Raw genomic sequence first — 21,264 nt, 5'->3', positions numbered from 1 at the left:
CTTTCTGTTAATTTGGGGTAGCTTATGCGAATTACAGGTTCCTTTTATATTTCAAGCAAATCAGAATTATCATTGGTGAATATATTTACCAGAGAGCTCTCTGTCCTGTCTCCACACACACATCAATTAATTTTTTTGAAAATCCAAAACATGTACTATTCATGTAAATAAATGGTTGATTTTTATATGTTTTAGGTAATAAAGTATCTTCATTTTGTTCAATACTCCTCCTAGGTCAGAAATGGCTGAGTTTGAGGAATAATGTGGCTGTAGAAGTTACACTTGATGGGTGTGAAACCCAACCCCATCCTTAGTTGTGCAAGAAATTAGACATAGAAAAATAAGAAGTGTGTCTTTGAAAACTACTGAATATTGATGTGTAGTCAGTACCAAATAAAGGTATTAAATTCAGAGTCTATGTAGACAATGAGTCATAATATAGAGATGAAATGATATGAAGGTTAAAAAGAAGCATCCAGTACTGGGTGGAAAAAGCAATAAATACTGTAGAAAACAAGGGAGAAGAAGACCTAAATAAATCCGAGAAGAAGACCTAAATAAATCTAGAGATTTAATTTAGGTACCAAAGTTTTGTATATTTTCAGTCAACTAATCATGCTATATTATATTTACCCAAAGAACAAGAAAGACATTTGTTTATGCACTCATTCATTTCTTTAGAGAAAACCTAATTTGAGAATCTACTATATTCTAATCACTGTTCTAGATAATGAGGATAAAAATATGAATAAAAAACTGTCACTGGAAAGTAATACATTTGCCAATTATGTGATACAGTATTCATCCAGGCATATATTTGTTAAAAATTACATACTGAGTATGTATTGTATTCTAAGTATTATGATAAAAAGGCACTTTGGGGTTTTTTTGTCCTTTCTATTTTTTATTTGTATAAATGTGAAGGGTACAAGTGGAGTTTTGTTAAATAGATATATTGAGTAGTGGTGAAGTCTGGGCTTCTCATGTAACTATCACTCGAATAATATATGTTGTACTCATTAAATAATTTCTCATCTCTCTTCTACCCTTCTTGATCTCCAATGTCTATTATTCCATTTTTACTCATTATTTAGCCTCCACTTATAAATGAGAACATGAGGTATTTGACTGTTTCTGAGTTATTTCGCTAGAGATAACGGCCTCCAGTCCCACCCATGTTGCTGCAAATGACATAATTTCATATTTTAATGACTGAATAGTATTCTATCATGTATATATGCCACATTTTCTTTATCTGTACATCCATCCATGAACACTTGGGTTGATTCCATATCTTTATTATGGTGAATAGTGTGGTGATTAACATAGGAGTACAGGTATCTTTTTGATAAAATTACTTCATTTTGTGATGGTAGACACCCAGTAGTGGGATTAATGGATCAAATAGAAGTTCTGCTTTTATTTACTTGAGAAACCTCCTTACTGTGTTTTTCATAGAGGTTGTACTAATTTACATTCTCACCAACAGTGTATAAATGTTCCCTTGAGAAACACAAGTACTTTGATGAGCTGAAATGAACATGGCTGTTGTTTTCATCTTACTGATCATTGAGTAGCATACACATATAATGACAAATAATTACAGTAATGAATGTGTAATACAAACTGCAATGGGAAATTGGATATTAGAGAAAGATCCTCATAGAAAATTATTTAATTTGGGACATAAAACATGAGTAGTAGAAAACAGAAAATTGAGTGTGTGTGAGTAGGAAGAGGCAGCGTATGTGGAGGTGGAAATAATGTTCCAGAGGGAGTGGCATTTGCAACAGCTTTGTTATAGTCTAAATTGTGTGTACCTCAAAATTCATATGCTGAAACTCTAAACCCTAGTACTTCAGAATATGAATGTATTTGGACGTAGTGACTTTAAAAGGTAACTAAATTAAAAATAGGATGTGCTCTGGTTCAATATGACTAGTGTCCTTATAAACAGCAGAATAGGATACAGGAGAGATATGAGGCATACGCATACATGAAGAAATATCATCTGAAGACATAGCAAGAAGGCAGGTATCTGGAAGCCAAGGAGAGGCATATCAGGGAAAACCAAAATTTCTTATAACTTGATCTTGGACATAGAGTCTCCAGAACTGTGAGAATACAGTTCTGTTGTTTCAGCCAGGGATCCAAGCCCTGACCTGCAGGTGGTAATGGTTTGTGGCCTGTTAAGAACTGGGCCACACAGCAAGAGTTGAGCAGTGGGTGAGTGAGCATCACTTCCCGAGCTCTGCCTCCTGTCAAATCAGCAGCAGCATTAGCTTCTCATAAGAGTGTGAACCCTATTGTGAATGGCACATGTGAGAGATCTGGGTTGTGCACTCCTTATGAGAATCTAATGATCTAATGCCTCCCTCCCAGCCTCCAGGTCCATAGAAAAATTGTCTTCCACAAAAACTGATCCCTGGTTTCAAAAGGTTGGGGACCACTGGTTTATGTGACCCGGTTTGTAATATTTTGCTATAGCAAACCTAGCAGCCTAATGTAGGCACTATGGCAGGAGAATACAGAGAATTTGACAAATTGCAAAATTGCATTAGATTCATCTGTAGAGCAAGGTGGCAACCAGACTGTGCAGGACGTTATGGGCCACAACAATAATATTGATGTTGTCTTCAGAGTAATCCGGAAGCCACGAATAGTTTTTAGGCAAGTGGATATATGTATACCTGTCAGTATGATTAGTTCTTAAGTAAGTTGATGTTGTATAACTGTTAGCAAATTTTAGCCATATGTAGGGGAAAATTCAGAAAATATTATAAAGATATTTCTTCTCACATAAAAATTCCAGAAATAGGGGGATTCCAGGATTAGTTCATTCCCTGGCTTAACAAAGTCATTAAGAACAAAGATCCCTTCTGTTTTTTAGTTTATCCCTCCTATATTGGCTTGCCCTTTTAGAATTAATCCTCCTATGGTGCTAAAGTGCTGGCATAGTTCTAGGCATTATTTGCCAATGTCAACATTCAGAGGAAGTGCAATGGCTATCCCTGTCTCAGGATCCTTTTTAAGATTGAGCGAAATCTTTCCAGAGGATTCTCAGTTTGCTGTCTCTTATATCTTATTGCACAGAATTATATCACATGCTTATTCCTAAAAAAACAGTTACTTGGCAAAGAAAATAAATCAGAATAATTGAGTTAGACCAATGAAGAATCACCAGCTCTATGAGTAAATGGGCCAAACTTTTTCAGAAGGACATAATATTTTTTTTTTTTTTCTTAAGACGGAGTCCTGCTCTGTTGCCCAAGCTGGAGCACAGGGGCACCATTTCGGCTCACTGCAACCTCTGTCTCCCAGGTTTAAGCAATTCTCCTGCCTCAGCCTCCTGAGTAACTAGGATTACAGTCGCCCACCACCATGCCCAGCTAATTTTTGTATTTTTAGTAGAGACGGGGTTTCACCATGTTGGCCAAGCTGGTCTCAAGCTCCTGACCTCAAGTGATTGGCCCACCTCAGCTTCCCAAAGTGCTGTCCTGAGCCACCTCACCCAGCCAGAAGAATGTCATCTTTTAAAAGAGTTTGAACAATATTCTTATCTATGTAGAAAAAAAAGAAAAAGAAAAAATGACTTTTGTTTATACAACTAATAGTGTCTGTCAAAGGACTATATGATTAGATTTGTGTTCTGAAATGACATTCACTTCATTTGTGTTTTCAAATTTCATTCTAGCTACTTGAATGGAGTGGTATGGAATAAAATTGAGAGACCATTTAGTAAACGATTACAGTATGATAGATATCTTGAACCAGAATGGTATCTTGGACTACAATGGAGGAAATAGAAAAAAGTGGATGGTATCAAGAAAGTCTTAGGGAGTAAAATCAGCTGAATTTGATGATGGATTAAGTATGGAAAGTAAGGCAACAGGAGGTATCAAAGTCTAGTTTTCTGGTCTGTGCAACTGGATGGAGGGAACACTGAAGAAAAGAACAGATTTGCAGAGATAGTGACTTTTGCCTTTGACACGATGAATTTGAGCTTCATTGAGTGATCCAATTTGATATGTATGAGTATTGAGCTTATATCAGAATCTGGAAATAGATATACAATTATATCTACAATTTAAAATCAACTGGTCAATTTTTGATAAACATCTCCCATTAAGCCCCCTTCCCAACACTGTTACACTGGGGATGAAGTTTACAACACATTAATTTGGGGGGACACATTTGAACTATAGCACTCCTTTTAGCTATGATCAATAATGCTGCTATGAATATGCATGGAAAATAATATTTTTACACATGTTTACACTTCTTTGGATATATATTATACGTAGGAGTATAAATGTTTGGTCATGTGGTTACTCTCTGTTTAACCATTTCAGAAACTTTCAAACTACTTCCCAAAGTGATTGTATCAATTTACAAACACACCAGAAGTATATGAGGGTTCCAATGTCTCTACATCATCATGAACACTTGCTATTATTTGACATTTTTGTTGTAGTCATCCTAGTGGGAGTACAGTGTAATTGATTTACATTCCCTTGATGACTACTTTTATAGAGCATATTTTCATATGCTTACTGTCTAATTGTATATTTTCTTCACAGAAACGTCTATTCAGACCCTTTACTAAGTCTTAATTGTATTATTTAAATTTATTGAGTTGTAAGATATTTATATATTCTAGATACAAGTCTATTATAAGATATATTTTGTTAATATTTTATCATATTCTGTGAGTTGCCTTTTCACATTTGGATACTGTCTTTGAAATACAAAATGTTTTAATTTTGAAGAAGTCCAATTTATCTATTGTTTTTCTTTTGTTATGTTATGCATTAGTGTTATATCTAAAAATCTATTGTCTAATGCCAAGTCATGAGTGAATATGTTAATTGTGGTTTATTAATGCAAAATAATTCATACAATGGAATAAGACACAAAATAAAGAAAAGAGCAAAGTATGGATATGTACATCAATCTAAGTGAATTTTTCAGACATATTCATAAGCTAAAGGAGCCTATACCAAAAGAACACATTCCAAGTGATATTATTTATATAAATATTAAGAACAAGCAAAACAATTTGATTTGATAAAATTCAAAACAGTGTTTATCTCTAGTAGGATATTGACTCTGAAGGGCATGAGAAAACTTAGGGTTTGAGGTTTTGTGTTCTGGGAATATTTTATAATTTGATCTAGGAGTGGTTTCATGGGTATATGTGTGTGTATACATATACGTGTGTGTATACATACACATGTGTATATATACATATACATATATGTCTATGTATACATGTATGTGTATATATATAATACAGCTTAATTGTTAAAGTTAATACACTTTACATAATAAATCTAAGCTATGAATAGAAAGTACAAAAAATGTATGCTGTGAATGAAAATGTATTTTAAAAACTTGATGTCAGTTAATGCACACTTACTGGAATTTGACAATATGCTAAAAATAAGCTATAGGTGATATGTAGAAGAATTTACATTCTAACCAAAATTTTTTATATAATAATATGGGGAAATCTTTATAAAGCACTGTATTTGCCTGAAAATTAACAAAATGTATTCAATTTGTTTGTCTCTAGGATTAAATTTACTATAAAAAAAAGCCAGTTTCATTGATATTCTTTTCATGTAAAATTTCTGTCATGAGTTACAGGAATTTTTAATTATGATTAAGAATTGAATTTCTTCTTAGAGAAATCTCGAGGTTACAATGGTGTTTATAATTATTAATGGAGCAAGAAGAACATTTTTTTGAGAAAGTTCACCAATCATTAACCTCTTCCTGCTAATATTTCTGCAAAAATAGCTAATAGAGTGCATTACCACATTAAGCAATCTTTAGCTGTTTCAAAAAAAAAAAAAAAAAATCACCTTTCAGCTTCTCCTTCTTATACCTCCAAGGAATGGGAATCCATTAGATTGAGTACATTCGTAACATTACTAAAATAAATTGTGTGCCTCACTCTAAAAATTTCTAAACAGTAGAGATTCAAAATGCTGTAACAACGTCCCTCTTTCAATTTCATCCTCCCCCTTACTTCCATCTGTTGAATTTTAGAGGGACCTGAAAACCTCTAAATCTATTGAATCCATTCATCTATTTAGCCATTGGCTATATGCTTATTGAGATTCTACTATGTGCCAGGTACTTTTATATAGACACTTAAGTTACAAATGTTCATTTGTTTACTGTTTTATTCATTCATTCAGCAAATATTTATTGAATGTGAATTATATGCCAAGAATCATCTTGGGCATTCAGTATAGAATAGTAAATAAGGGATACTTGGTCTCTTCCTTCATAAAGTGTTTATACTCTTAAGTAAGGGGCCAAGTAATAAAGTAAATAAATCATTAATATTCTGGAAGAGAACACAATACAGTGGAAAAAACAAATTAAAATAAATAATTTTCCATTCAGTTTAGAAATTGTTAAAATTTATAGTTCTGTAAGAATAGGACGCAACTAATTGTGTTGAGGAAGAGGTGGGAGAAAGGGATAAATGTTTCATTCTTTTAGAAACTTTGCAACTATCTACACCTATCAGCCTTCATTTCTCTGTTGTTCCTGATCATGATACAACAATTAAAAAGCTTTTGTTATCTCTTCTCTTTGGTATTCTCATTTCTATGGCAATATTTTCTTTCCCTATCCCCAACTTTCTAGTGCTTCCTACCTCACCTAAAGTTTTCACTGTTTCAAGACTTAAAAATGCCTCTAATTTTAGAGTCCCTATCACTTTTTTCCATAAATGTAATTTAGTTATCCTCTGAGATCCTCATTTTTTTCCTGAATCTCCGTTAGGTCAAAGTTACTCATATTTGCACACCTCGTGGTGCTAAGACACATCATTGACTTTGCCTTCCAGTGATGTTTAGAGAGCATTATTTTTCTACCCTATTGTAAAAATTCTGCTCTTCTGAGCCTCATGTCAGACAGTTACAGCAATTTGTCCTCCCTTTTATGGCATAACACTATCTCAGCACGTTGCCAGTTCTGAATTAGTGCATTTGTAACCCTAAAACTCCATTCCTACTATTTGAACCTAGATATAGATTTCAGTATCTCTTTGAGTGTTCCCTAAGAAAACGTTGACACCAAAGCCTTTTGATCAGTGTAGATTTTACTAATTATTTCATTTGAAGTACAGGAGTGGGTTTCCATCTCACATGTTTAACAGGCCCTTAAGATTTACCATAAAATATTTATTTTCTTCAAGGTCCCTTCTGTCTGAAGAAATCAAAGGGCATTCTTCCTTCATTTTGTAAAAATCACTGAAGAGTCTAGGAATGCAGCTTGTGGCCCCAGTTGTTAAGAGTTTAGTGAAACAGCTCTTTCAGAGTTTTCACACAGGTAAACTGTATCCCATAGAACTCAGATATAAATACAAACTAGGAACTCAAGCCAAAATGAATCCAAGTGAAAGTTTCCGTATTGTACTCAGCATAACCCCTCTATTCAAAAACTAGCTTTGACTATAGATATATTACTAGTTCAAATTCACCGTGCCTAAAATGTATGTGTTTGCAGGTGTGTATGTGAGAGACAGACAGATTTCCACATATGTGTATGTCCATATGTCTAAAACAATCAACTAAATATGTATGTTTGATATCAATTCATTTCTACTGTATTATAATTTATTATCTTGATAATGTTTGGAGCTAACAGAATCCTTAAGTGATTTCTAAGAAGAGATACCTGATCTAAAGAGATAAGCTAATTTTTGGGGCAATGATCTTGTTCCATACAGTAGACAGAACCGAGAAACAGATCACTTTACAGAATGGAACTTGAAAAAGCTCATTCCCTATCTAGTGTGGTTCCCATCACACAATACTGAAATATTTGAATTTTATCTTACATAAGTATTATCTATGAAGAGTTTTAAGAAGTTAAACCATCTGATCAAAATTCGTTTTTAGATATATCATTCCAGAAGGAATGAGGAAAATGAGTTGGAGGGGTATAAGACTGGAAGACAGAGAGATGAGTTAAGAGATACGATGAGAATCTGAGGTATGGCAATGAGGTCAGAAAGAGAGTTAGTTCCACATGATATGTTGATGATAAATTGATAAGACTAGATGAATAGAAATGTGAGAAGTAAAGGTGAGAAAGAGATCAAGACTGACAACCATATTTCTAGCTTTACAACTATAGTATTGGAGACTCATAGATCCTTTGAGAATTTTATGGAACTGTAAACCCTTTCTCCAAAGAAAGAAACATGAGTATGCACAGAAAGAATTTTAAAAACAATATAAAGACATTCAAATTTCTTTCTTCTAGTGGGCATAGTGGGATAATTGGTTTCAGTGTGTGGACCAGAATGATGTCCTGATAAACTCTGATGTATTGAATTTGCAAACTGTCATTGAATTATGAATTATAAAACTATCCAATAAATTATTTAGGTTTCGTGTTTTTTAACATAGTTTAAGAAAAATATACATATATAGTTACATTTTCTTCCTTAAAATGGTTATTTGAGAATCATACATATCCAGGGTCAATAATTAAAACTATGTGAAATTAGGAATAAATAAAAAGCTCTAGCCATTCTAACGTCTTGCTTTATATTTTACACAAAGGTAAAATATTGTGCTTATACCTAATACTATTTATGGAATTCTTATTATATTCTAGGTATACTGAATATAACTTCTAGAGGGATCAAAGATTAGTAGAAGATACAAGAACAAGCACACAAATAACTATAAAATAAAGGCCAATAAGATAAATATCATAAGAGTATGGCAAACCAAGCTTGAGAATAAAGAAGAAACAGCATCACATATCTTTTTAATGTCTTAACAGCTGTATGCAAGTTTGCAAAGAAATGCATGTATTCATTTTGCATATTTAAAATTATAAGTGTCTAGAGCTCACAGACAATCTTTGAATAACTTTGTGCAAGTGTCTAATAAACAGTTTGGAAATAATAATGAAGTTGTTTTTTAAATATCAAATGAGAGATTATTAATATAGATGTATAAAACCCAAGGCTAACATTTATTTTTTATATTCCTGGCTTGGAGTGCTTACTCATAAAATAAGATATATAATAGTTTTTAATAAAAAATACATATAAAATCATTCTAATAATAATTAAAAGAAGTAGAAGCAAAAGGGATTTATGTAAATAAAATAAATACGTTTATGCAAACATGTTTGGAGAGACATTAAGAAATATATAAGGTGTTAAGAAACTATATCTTCTCCATTTAATTTATTACATGACAGGCTCTTGCTTAAGCTTTCTGGTTCATTCTCTCTCTCTCTTTTTTTTTTTTTTTGATTTCCATGGTGTGTATATTGGTTCAAATGATGAAATCCCATCAGTCCCATAAGCTTTCTTCATTCTCTTTATTTCTTTTTTTATTTGCTCCTCTGACTGGATAATTTTAAATGGCTGATCTTTGCTCATTCTTCCTTTGATTGAGTTTTCTGTTGAAGCACTGTATTAAATTTTAAAAAATCAGTAATAATTTTCAGCCCTAGAACTTTTGTTTAGATCTTTTATTAAGATTTCTATATTTTTAGTGATATTCTAATTTTGTTCATATATTGTTTTGTTGATTTTCTTTGTCTTTTTTCCTTGTAGTTCACTGACCTTCTTTAAAATGACTATTTTGAATTATTTGTCAAGCTATTCATGAATCATTATTTCTTTAGGATTTGTTACTAGAGATTTTTTTTTTTTTTTTTTTTTTTTTTTGCTCCTTTAGTACTATTATATTTTCCTGATTCTTCATGCTTCTTACAGCTTTGCATTAGTGTTTGCATATTTAAAGAACTGGCCTCCTCTTTCAGTCATTTCAGGCTGGCTTTTGCATGAAAGTATCTTCCCTAATCAAACCAGCTAGAGATTCTAGGAGTCCATCAAACATTTTCTGTGGATGGATGCATTCCACTCCTCTTCATCCCTCCTGGTATACATAAAAAAAAATTCAGGCCGGGCGCGGTGGCTCACGCCTGTAATCCCAGCACTTTGGGAGGCCGAGGCGGGCGGATCACAAGGTCAGGAGATCGAGACCACGGTGAAACCCCGTCTCTACTAAAAATACAAAAAATTAGCCGGGCGCGGTTGTGGGCGCCTGTAGTCCCAGCTACTCGGGAGGCTGAGGCAGGAGAATGGCGTGAACCCGGGAGGCGGAGCTTGCAGTGAGCCGAGATCGCGCCACTGCACTCCAGCCTGGGCGACAGAGCGAGACTCCGTCTCAAAAAAAAAAAAAAAAAAAAAAATTCAAGTGTGTGTGCCTTCTCCCAGTCTCATAGAATCATGCAGGCCACTATAAACCTCTCACCCTTTTTCTCTAGGACAAGGCACTGAAATGCCAGGATGTTGGGTCAACCTCCATTTCTCTCCCTTATTTGTAAAGAAGTCTCAAGATTGTGTACTTCTCATCAATCCTGCAGAGTTGTGACAACTGCAGGGAGTTATCCACCCTTTTTACCTTGAGGAGTGCCCTTGAATGCCTGAGGTGGGGTGCAATTTCCACTTCCCTCCCTTTTTCTTGAAGGAGAAGTCTCAGGGTTATGCACTTCCTCCCAATTCTGTAATGCCCTGCAAGCTGCTGGGAACCTCCAACCCTTTCCTTTGTTTTTAGCTAAGCCTGCAGGTATGCTGTTAGTTGCCTCAGTCCTCTGAGTGAGGTGAGACAGAAGTAGGCAGCACTCCAAAAGGCTGTGAATGTCTGATGCATGCTACACTCACTCTTTCCCCTAAGGAAGAAATCACAGGAGAAGTGGATTTCTTTAGGTGTTGGTCTGTGCCAGCTTGGGAGATGGTTGACTTGGTTAAAATGAAACTTATCCTCTTACCGATATTAAAGCTGTTTTTCTCAGTTTTGTGCTCATCTGAGGTATTGCAATTTAACTGAATTCCGGAGTTCTCATAAAGGTATTTTGGCACAATTCTGTGTTTTTGTTGGGGGTGGGATAAAAGGGCTAAGATTTCCTATTCAGTTTTCCTGCTGACATTATCCTTTCTTCTTTTCTGTTTTTATATTAAAATGTGGATAGTTACAATATTTCTCAGATGACCCTGCCAATGACCCAAGATGAACAACCAAATTGTTAATATTTTTTGCTTTTCCAAAGCACTAATTTACAAATTAGTGAAATTCCTAGAATGAAGGTTTTGTAGCATGCATAATTACATATGATGTATAGTATAATCATGTTTATATTTATGAACCCTAAGAGATGTAAAGCATAAAATTTCAGCTTCTGAGGTGACAGCAGAACTGTATATAGAGCAGAAAACAATCTGAGTTTGAGAGCTTTGTTCTATTTCCATTTCCACAACAATATGTGTCACCCTGGTCTCCTCACATAATGCATTTGTACTTCTGTACATAATTTGAGACAAAATTTAGAGGGTTTGGAAATGAATATAAAGATGGAAAAGGAATGTCACATTATAAAAAACATTGACAGGATTCAACAAAATATTAATTATAAAGAGTGAAGCACAATGACATGTCAAAAAGCTCTCCCCACTTCCATTCCACCTCCTACCTATGCCTTAATTATTTAAGTTGTATAGCAGTAGGAATAATCTAGGTTCTGCTGTAGCCAAATGCCACAATCTTAGTTTCTTAACAATAAACAAGTTTTTTTTTTCTTGCTCATAAAATGTCCCCTGTAGCTCCAGGTGACTCTTCAGGGCATGGGGTGGCTAAATATTTCAAAATACTTCTATTTCATGACAGATGTACTTCAACATGATGGTGTGGGGTCCATTTTGTCAGGTTAAAGAGAGCATGACACACTGACTCATGAGTGTTTCAACCCCAAAGTGATATTTATCACCACCAATTACAGTCAATTAACCAGAATTAGTCACATGGCCCCATTCAACTTGCAAGGGTGGTAAATATAGTCTTCTGTATGTCTAGATAAGCAAAGAGAGCTGAAAATAATCCTTAACAATAATAATCATTATCTAGAAGACAAGGAAATGGTGGCTGTACACCAAGAACTTGAGTGATATAATTCTTCAAAGAGGAAAAAAAATAGAAGAAAATACAAGAATGTGTAAGGGGATTAAGATGTGAGATGATATATTTTAATAATTTAAAATATTCAATAATATTGTCATGTAAAATTTTCTAAAAAGAGAAATTAATAGTGATGAAAATTTTTAGTTTAGTCCCTGAAAATGTGGCATTAATTAAGATGAACATTTAAGCACAATAATTATTTAAGATACCTTGGAAAATATCACTCTGCCTGGTAAATGTTTCCTTCCACATAAAATAACAGTATAATAATTTTGGTTGTTGCATTATGTAGTATCTCTATTAGTAAAGGAAAAGCACATCTCTTAGATAAACTTTATCATCAGCTCTCAGGAAAGTGAAACTAAACTTTTTGCTTTTGAGTATCTTCTTCTCAATATTTGTCTACATATTACACACCAAAGAGTGATGTAAATATCTTCAAATAAACTTTCAAGTGTAAAATTAACTTTCATGAAAGAGGACATGTGTAGTGTATTTTGAGTTTGTCAAGCTAAATAATTGTTAATCAACAACATTTAAAAATTTAAAAATTAATAAATTTTCTGATGCCCAGGCAAAATAAAATCAGCCAGTGATATGAAACAGGATCATGAACCTGATGTAAAAGGCAGTTTTGTCACGTTTTCATAGGGCAGTTGTGATGTGCTGGGGTATTGCTTTCATCCCTGGTCAGCTTGGACTCTCCAAAGCCTAAAGGCTAGAATGGCTGTTACCCCAATGGCAAAAATTGTGACCCACCCCTCCTTATGGGTACTCCATCCCAGGGAAGTTTCAAAACTCTGTCGCCCAGAGAATACTAGCAGGGGTGACTGGAGACCCTGGTTGGGAAGTTCTGCCCAGTGGAAAGGAACAGGTTCAGGGAACTGCTTTAAAAAGCAGTCTGGCCATGTTTTTGCAGAGCAGCTATGCTGGACTGGGGAACCACCCCTCCCCCAGTCGCCTTGGACTCTCCAAAGCCTGAAGGTTGGATTGGCTAGGTCACCCAAATAGCAAAGATGGCATCCTGCCCCTCACTCTGGGAGCTCTGTCCTAGGGAGTTTTGAAATCTCTGCCAGCCAGAGAACACAGGTGAGGGTGGCTGGAGGCCCCAGTTGAGAGATCCTCTGCAGTGAGAAGAAATGACATCATTGACCTGCTTTAAAAATCAGTCTGGCCACATTTACATAGAGCAGCTGTGCACTGCTGGGGGATCCCTTCCACCCCTGGTCACCTTGGACTCTCCAAAATTCAAAGGTTGGAATGGCTAATTTGCCCAAACAGCAAAAATGATGGTCTTCCCCTCCTGCTAGGAGCATCATCTCAGGGAGATATAATGCTGCTACCAGTGGCTGACTGAAGTTCCAAGCCAATAGGTTTTAAGTGTTCTTTGTTGCTCCTGGATGAGCCATCTTCCTGTCTTGCTTTTTTCCATTCACCACTGGTTAAATTGCTTCCTTGATTATTCCCAATGTGAGTACTTGACTGTTTAAGTTGAAGGTGTTGTATTTACTCAGCTGTCCTGTTCCTCTCTGTGAGAGCCACACACACTAGTCAGCAGCCATCTTGGCCACTTCAATTCTCTCTCTTTTTTTTTTTTTTAATCTCTGATTTTATTTATTTGGGTCTTCTTTTTTTTATTTCCTTAGTTAGCCTGGCTAAAGAAATGTAATTTTTAAAAATCTTTTCAAAGCCCAAATTTATGTTTGCTTGATCTTTTGTATTATGTTTTATTTTGCTTTCAATTTAATTTATTTATGCTCTGATCTTTATTATTTCTATTCTACCAATTTTGGGTTTGGTTTGCTCTTGCTTTTCTAGTTCTTTAAAATGCATTATTAGGTCATTTATCTGAAGTTTTTCCACTTTTTATGTAGGTGCTTATAGGTATAAACTTTCCTCTTATGACCTGATATGGCTTGGTTGTGCCCCCATCCAAATCTCAACTTGAATTGTACCTCCCAGCATTTCCACGTGTTGTGGAAGTGACCCAGGGGGAGGTAATTGAATCATGGGGGCCAGTATTTTCCGTGCTATTGTCATGATAGTGATTAAGTCTCACAAGATCTGATGGGCTTATCAGAGGTTTCCACTCTTGCTTCTTTGTCATTTTTTTCTTGCCGCCAACGTAAGGAATGCCTTTCACCTCCCACCATGATTCTGAGGCCTCCCCAGTCATGTGGAACTGTAAGTTCAATTAAACCTCTTTTTGTTACCAGTTTCAGGTATGTCTTTATCAGCAGTTTGAAAACAGACCATTACAGTAAATTGGTACTAGTAGAGTGGGGCACTGCTGAAAAGATACCTCAAAATGTGGAAGCAACTTTGGAACTGGGTAACAGGCAAATGTTGGAACAGTTTGGAGGGCTCAGAAGAAGACAGGAAAATGTGGGAAAGTTTGGAACATCCTAGAGTCTTGTTGAATAACTTTGTCCAAAATGCTGATAGCAATATGGACAATAAGGTCCAGGCTGATGTGGTCTAAGGTGGAGATGAGGAACTTGTTAGGAACTGGAGTAAAGGTGACTTTTGCTATGTTTTAGGAAAGAGACTGATGGCATTTTGCCCCCGTACTAGAGATTTGTGGAACTTTGAACTTGAGAAAGATAACTTAAGGTATCTGGCAGAAGAAATTTCTAAGCAGCAAAGCAGTCAAGAGGTGACTTGGGTACTGTTAAAGGCATTCAGTTTTATAAGGGAAGCAGAGCATAAAAGTTTGGAAAATTTGTAGCCTGACTATGCAATAGAAAAGAAAAAAAATACATTTTCTGGGGAGAAATTCAAGCCAAAGCTGCAGAAATGTACATAAGTAGCAGGAAGCCTAATGTTAATCCCCAAGACAATGGGGAAAAGGCCTCTAGGCCATGTCAGATACCTTCATGGCAACCCCTCCCATCAAAGACTCAGAGGCCCAGGAGCAAAAACTTGTTTCACGGGGTGGGTACAGGGTCCCAGTGCTGTGTGCAGCCTAGGGACTTGGTGCCCTGTGTCCCAGCCACTTCAGCCATGGCTGAAAGGGGACAACATAGAGCTTGGGCTGTGGCTTCAGAGGGTGAAAGCCTCAAGCCTTGGCAGCTTCCACATGGTGTTGAGCCTGCAGGTACACAGAAGTCAAGAATTGAGGTTTGGGTACCTCCACCTAGATTTTAGAAGATGTAGGGAAATGCCTGGGTGCTCAGGCAAAAGTTTGCTGCAGGGACAGGGCCCTCATGGATAACCTCTGCTAGGGCAGTGCAGAAGGGAAATGTAGGGTGAGAGCCCCTGCACAGAGTCCCTACTGGGGCACTGCCTAGTGGAGCTGTGAGAAGAAGGCCACTGTCCTCCAGACTCCAGACCCCAGAATAGTAGATCCACCAACAGCTTGCACAATTAGCTTGGAAAAGCCACAGACAGTCAATGTCAGCCCATGAAAGCACCCAGGAGAGGATCTATACCCTGCAAAGCCACAGGGGCGGAGCTGCCCAAGACCATGGGAACCTACCTCTTGCATCAGTGTGACCTGGATGTGAGACATGGAGTCAAAGGAGCTATTTTCTAGCTCTTGTAGGTGTGCTTCATTCTTTTTTATTCTTTTTCTTTTGTCTCCTCTGACTGTATCTTCAAATAGCCTGTCTTCAAGCTCAACAAGTCTTTCTTCTGTTAATCAATTCTGGTGTTAAGAGACCCTGATGCATTCTTCAGTTTGTCAATTTAATTTTTTCAGCTCCCGAATTTCTGCTTAATTTTTAGAAATTATTTCAATTCTTTTATTAAATTCATTGGATAGACTTGATGTTTGTCAGTGTTTGTTGATGTCTGAGCATTCAGGAATCAAATATTTATTCTCATTTTTACAGTCTGCTCTTGTTTGTACTTATGATTCTTGAGAAAGCTTTACAAGTATTCTAAGGGTGTTATGATTTACAGTCTGCTCTTGTTTGTACTTATGATTCTTGAGAAAGCTTTACAAGTATTCTAAGGGTGTTATGATCTAAGTCTTCGGTCACTTTAGCCATATCTGCAGTACGGAGCACCCCAAGCCTGGCATCACAATAACTCTTGAAGACTCATAGAGGAATTGTCTAATTATCTTGGTTAAGAGCTCAGAAAAGTCTTCTGATTACCAGGCAGAGACCTGTTGTCTTTTCTTACTCTTGCACAAACATATGGACCACCTCTCTCCATGCTGAGCTGCCTGGAGTTGGGCATGAGGCGATGTAAACACTCCTGTCACCACTACCACTGGGTAAGTGCTTGGTCAGTCTTTAAGCCAGCACAATACTGGGCCTTGTTCACAGTCTGCATTGCCTAACACTGATGTTTACTTGAAGCTCAGTGGCTCTTTAGGCAATAGATGGTGGATCTTGTCAGAACTGTCTTTTCCTTTAGGAAAGTAGGTTCTCTTCAGGCCCAGGGTGGGTACTAAAATGCTGCACAGGAGCTAGGGCCTGAAATTAAGGGCTTTAGAAATCAGCCTCATGCTGCATTTTACTGTGCCTGAGTTGCCAAGTTGCAAGACAAGGTCTTTTTTACATTTTGCTCTTTTTTTTTTTTTTTTCTCAAGCAAAAGAAGTATCTCTTCATGGTCACCACAGCTGAGAATGCACTGGGTCACACCAAAGCCAGCACAGTACTAGGTCTTGCCCAAGGCTGTAGCAACTACTAACTGCTTACCACTGATATTTATTCAAGGCCCAAGGGCTCTTTAATCACCAGGACATGAATCTTGTTAGGACTATGTCTTTCCTTTCAGGACAGCAAGTTTCTTTCAGGCATAGGTCCTTTCTAGAAATGCCGTCCAAGATCTAGAGCCTGGAATCCTAGACTTTAGGAATTAGCTTTAGTTTTTTAAAAAAATTTTCCTGTGACTGAGTTGGTTCCCAATTTCAAAGAAAGCCTTATCTAGTCCCCCACCCCACTACCACCCTTTTCTCAATCAGGTGTCACTTTGGAGTTTTAATCTGACCTACCTGAAGTTAGGGCTTGAGTAATGCAAGTACACCCTTGGCTGTCCTAGCTAGTGTCTCACTGGGTTCCATGCATCCCAATTACCCTGGCTCTGAGCCCAACACAGCACCAGAACTTGCACAGGAGTTTCAGTCCTTGTGGTCTAGACTTCCTTTCATGTTTATTTAGAACCCCACAGCTCTTTAGCCCATGGTGATGGGACTAGCCAGAAGTCAGATTCCAACTGCTGGGATGGATAATTCCCCTCTGTCTAGGGCTCATCTAAATGCTCCATGGATGAGTGATGGCTGAATTCTGCTCTGTGTTGCTTTCTGCTCTGACAGGGCTGCACTGCGCTCCAATGCAAAAGTCCCACAATCACTTTGCTTTTCCTCCCCCAAGCACACAGATTCTCTCTCAACACACCACATGGCACTATAGGGAGATGGAGAACGCGTGATGTACGCAATTCAAGATTGCCTTTTTATCCTCTTCTGTGCTTCTTTCCTTGATATGATGTTAAAACCAGGTACTGTGATCACTCACCTGATTTTTGGTCCTTATAAAGATGCTTTCTTGTGTGGATATTTGTTCAATTTGGTGTCTTTTTAGGGTGAGGACAATCACCAGAGCATTCTATATGACCATATTATGCCATCTTCTAAGATAAAATTAAAGGGAATATTCTTGTGACTTTGGGTTAGGCAAATATTTAGTAGACAGGATACTAAAACATAAACAACAAAAAAGACAAAAACATGATAAACTGGTTTTCATTAAAAACTTTAACGTTTGTTCTACACAGTTAAAACTGAAGAGATAAGACACAGACTGAGAGAAAATATCCGTAAAGCATATCTGATAATGGACATATATCTATGCAAAGCCAGTTATATAATTGCGGGTTCAAGTGAAAAATAGAAATGTGGGATTCTTTATTAAAAAGCAAATGAAATAGGACATTAAAGGTATAAATATATAAAGTTGCTTTAAAGACATTTTATTGCTTGTGAAATGTAATAGGAACAATTGTGCCTCTAAGTATAAAAATTAAAAATTTAAATTATATTATTTTTATCATTAATCTGTATATTTTCCAATGCCAGTTTTAACTGCAAACATATAAATGTTTGTACTATATGTGGAATCACTGATATTCTGTAGCTTATGTATGTATATAAACACACACATATATATTTTTCTTACCAGAACTGTAGAAATACTGCATGAAATAAGAGATTTTTTACACTGATTGCTACGTCCCTGTTATTCCAACACTCTACTTTCAAATTACTGTTGAGTAAGGAAAGGCTAACAGAAAAAGGAACTATACTTTGAGGAATCTTCATTTCTTTCCCTTTGTTATCTTTTTCAGTGTAAGCAGTTAGGTAATAAACTTATATGATCAATATCATTAGTCACTACATAAATTAAAATTAAAATCCACTTTCAGCAATCATACCCCAGAATGGCTAAAATCTAGAAGACTGACAATAATAAATGTTGACAAGTATGTTCAGTGAATAGAACTTTCATACAGTGCTGATGGCAATGCAAACTGTTGGAGGCACTTTGCAAACAAGATCACTCACAAGAAAGGTACAACGATTATATATTTGTATGCAACACATGACCCTATTAAAAAATGTTCACAGAACCTAAGTCAGAAATAAAAACATCTACAACTTGAGTAGAAAATCATAACCTAATTATATTTTAGAGTCAAATTATTTTTTAAATTAGATTGGATATGGAAGTTTTGAACATTATTAAGAAACTACATGAATGTCATATGTAGGACACTCTACTCAACTACGGAATATGGTTTTTCAAAAATTCTTGAAATTTTTTCAAAATTTAACATTAATTGGAGCATTAACAAATTTCAAATTTCAACAGAACATATTGTCTGACTATTGTGAAATTAAGCTGAAAATCAAATAGCAAGATCCGGAAATTCTTATAGGTGTAAAAGTTATGAAATTCATTTCAAAATAACCCCTGTGTCAAAAAGGAAATCACATTTCAAAATAACTCCTTAATCAAAGAAGAAATCACAGTAGGTATTAGAAAATATTTTAGACTAAATGAAAATGAACATATTACAGAATAAAACACGCAGGATGTATCTAAATCCATGCTTAAAGTGAACTATATAGTTTTCAGTTATATTTTAGAGATTTTAAAAGCTGACAACAGCTCAGATATTATCACAAAAATTAAAGATAGCAACAAATTAAGCCAAAGGAAATCATAATGAAATAATAAAGATTACAATAAAAGTAGAAATAGAAAGCAAATATAAAATAGAGATAATCAACAAAACGTTGAAATAGTGATAGCCAAAAGTTGTTTCTTTGAAAAAATTTAAAAGTGTGCTGGGTCAGACCTGAATACAGCCTATCACTGAGTCTCATCCAGGGCCTGCTGTAATCACTCCGTAGCTACTGACTATGTTTGCTCAAAGCTCTGGGGCTCTATAAACAGCAAGTGTCAAAGACAACCAAGCCTGTGTCCTTCACTACAGGATGGCAGGGTCCCCCAGGCCCTCAGTGCATCCACAGTTGCCAATTGAGAGCTGGAGCCTGTAGTCAAAAAGCATAGAAGTCTACCTGATGTTCTATTGCCCTGCAGCTGAAAACCACAAGATAAAGTCTTGCCCACTCTTCCCTCCCCTTTTCAATGGCAGAAGAGCCTCATCCTGTGACCAACACCACAACAGGCTCATAGTCAATACTTCTAGACTATTACTGTTGTTCCCTTAAGGCCTAAGGTATCTTCAATCAACTTGTGGTGAAGACTACCTGGCTGGGGACTCACCCTTCAGTGCAGTGTACTCCCCACTGGCCCAGGACAGGACCTGAAATGTCATCTAAAAGCCAAATTCTAGAATTTGGGACCCCAAGGGTCTGCTTGGTGCTGCAGCCACCTGGGGCTGAGCTGTTACTTGAAGCCAGCAAGTCTCAGAGTATATCCCAAGGCCCTCAACTTTGTACCTGGGTATTGTTGCTAGTTGTTCAAATCCCAAGGGCTCTTCAGTTAGGAAGTAATTCATCCTGCCAGGACTTTATTTTTCCCTTCAAGGCAGCGAGTTTCCTTCTGGTCCAGGGAATGACTAGAAAGGTAGTCAGGGCTCCTGGATATGGGCCCTCACCACTATGACTGGTGCCCTATCCTGCTGTGGCTGAGCTGATATCTAAAATGCTAGACAAAGCCTTTTCCACTCCTTCCTCCCCACTCCTCAGGCAAAAGGAAGAGGTCTCTTTTGGAGCTGTGAGCTGTGCAGCCTGGGTTCAGGGGAGAGGTGATGCCAACACTACCTTTGCAACCTGTACTGTTGTCTCTGTAGGTCACGTGCCCCCCACAGTATGGTTCCAGTTCAGCACCAGGATCCAGCTAAGAGTTAAAAAGTCAGGAAACAACAGGTGCTGGAGAGGATGTGGAGAAATAGGAACACTTTTACACTGTTGGTGGGATTGTAAACTAGTTCAACCATTATGGAAAACAGTATGGCGATTCCTCAAGGATCTAGAACTTGATGTACCATATGACCCAGCCATCCCATTACTGGGTATATACCCAAAGGATTATAAATTATGCTGCTATAAAGACACATGCACACGTATGTTTATTGCGGCACTATTCACAATAGCAAAGACTTGGAATCAACCCAAATGTCCATCAGTGACAGATTGGATTAAGAAAATGTGGCACATATACACCATGGAATACTATGCAGCCATAAAAAAGGATGAGTTTGTGTCCTTTGTAGGGACATGGATGCAGCTGGAAACCATCATTCTTAGCAAACTATCACAAGAACAGAAAACCAAACACCGCATGTTCTCACTCATAGGTGGGAACTGAACAATGAGATCACTTGGACTTAGGAAGGGGAACATCACACACCGGGGCCTATCATGGGGAGGGGTGAGGGGGGAGGGATTGCATTGGGAGTTATACCTGATGTAAATGACGAGTTGATGGGTGCAGCACACCAACATGGCACAAGTATACATATGTAACAAACCTGCACGTTATGCACATGTACCCTACAACTTAAAGTATAATAATAATAAATAAATTAAAAAAAAAAAAAAGAGTTGAAGTTATTGTTGCCAAGACTGCCTTTCACATTTATCTAGAACCCCTGAGAACTGAAGCCTGCATTTGCAATGTTTCTGGGAACTTAAGTTCTGACCACTGCAGTGATTCACCTCAGGCTAGGGCTGATTTAAATGCTACCTGCATGGTGTTTTTTTGTTTGTTTGTTTTTTGTTTTTTGTTTTTTTTTCTGCTATGACAGAAAATCCCTGAGTTTAACACCTCACAG

General features: G+C 36.7%; 1 long non-coding RNA gene across 1 annotated transcript in view; it reads right to left on the bottom strand.

The window, feature by feature from the left end:
• Positions 1-21,264, bottom strand: part of LOC123570899 (uncharacterized) — a 454,883-nt gene that overhangs the window by 191,934 nt on the left and 241,685 nt on the right. The gene's annotated exons all lie outside the window — the stretch shown is intronic.

The sequence above is a fragment of the Macaca fascicularis genome, chromosome X (genome assembly GCF_037993035.2).
Source record: "Macaca fascicularis isolate 582-1 chromosome X, T2T-MFA8v1.1".
Classification (NCBI taxonomy): domain Eukaryota; kingdom Metazoa; phylum Chordata; class Mammalia; order Primates; family Cercopithecidae; genus Macaca; species Macaca fascicularis.
This window is presented reverse-complemented; position numbering and strand designations above follow the sequence as displayed.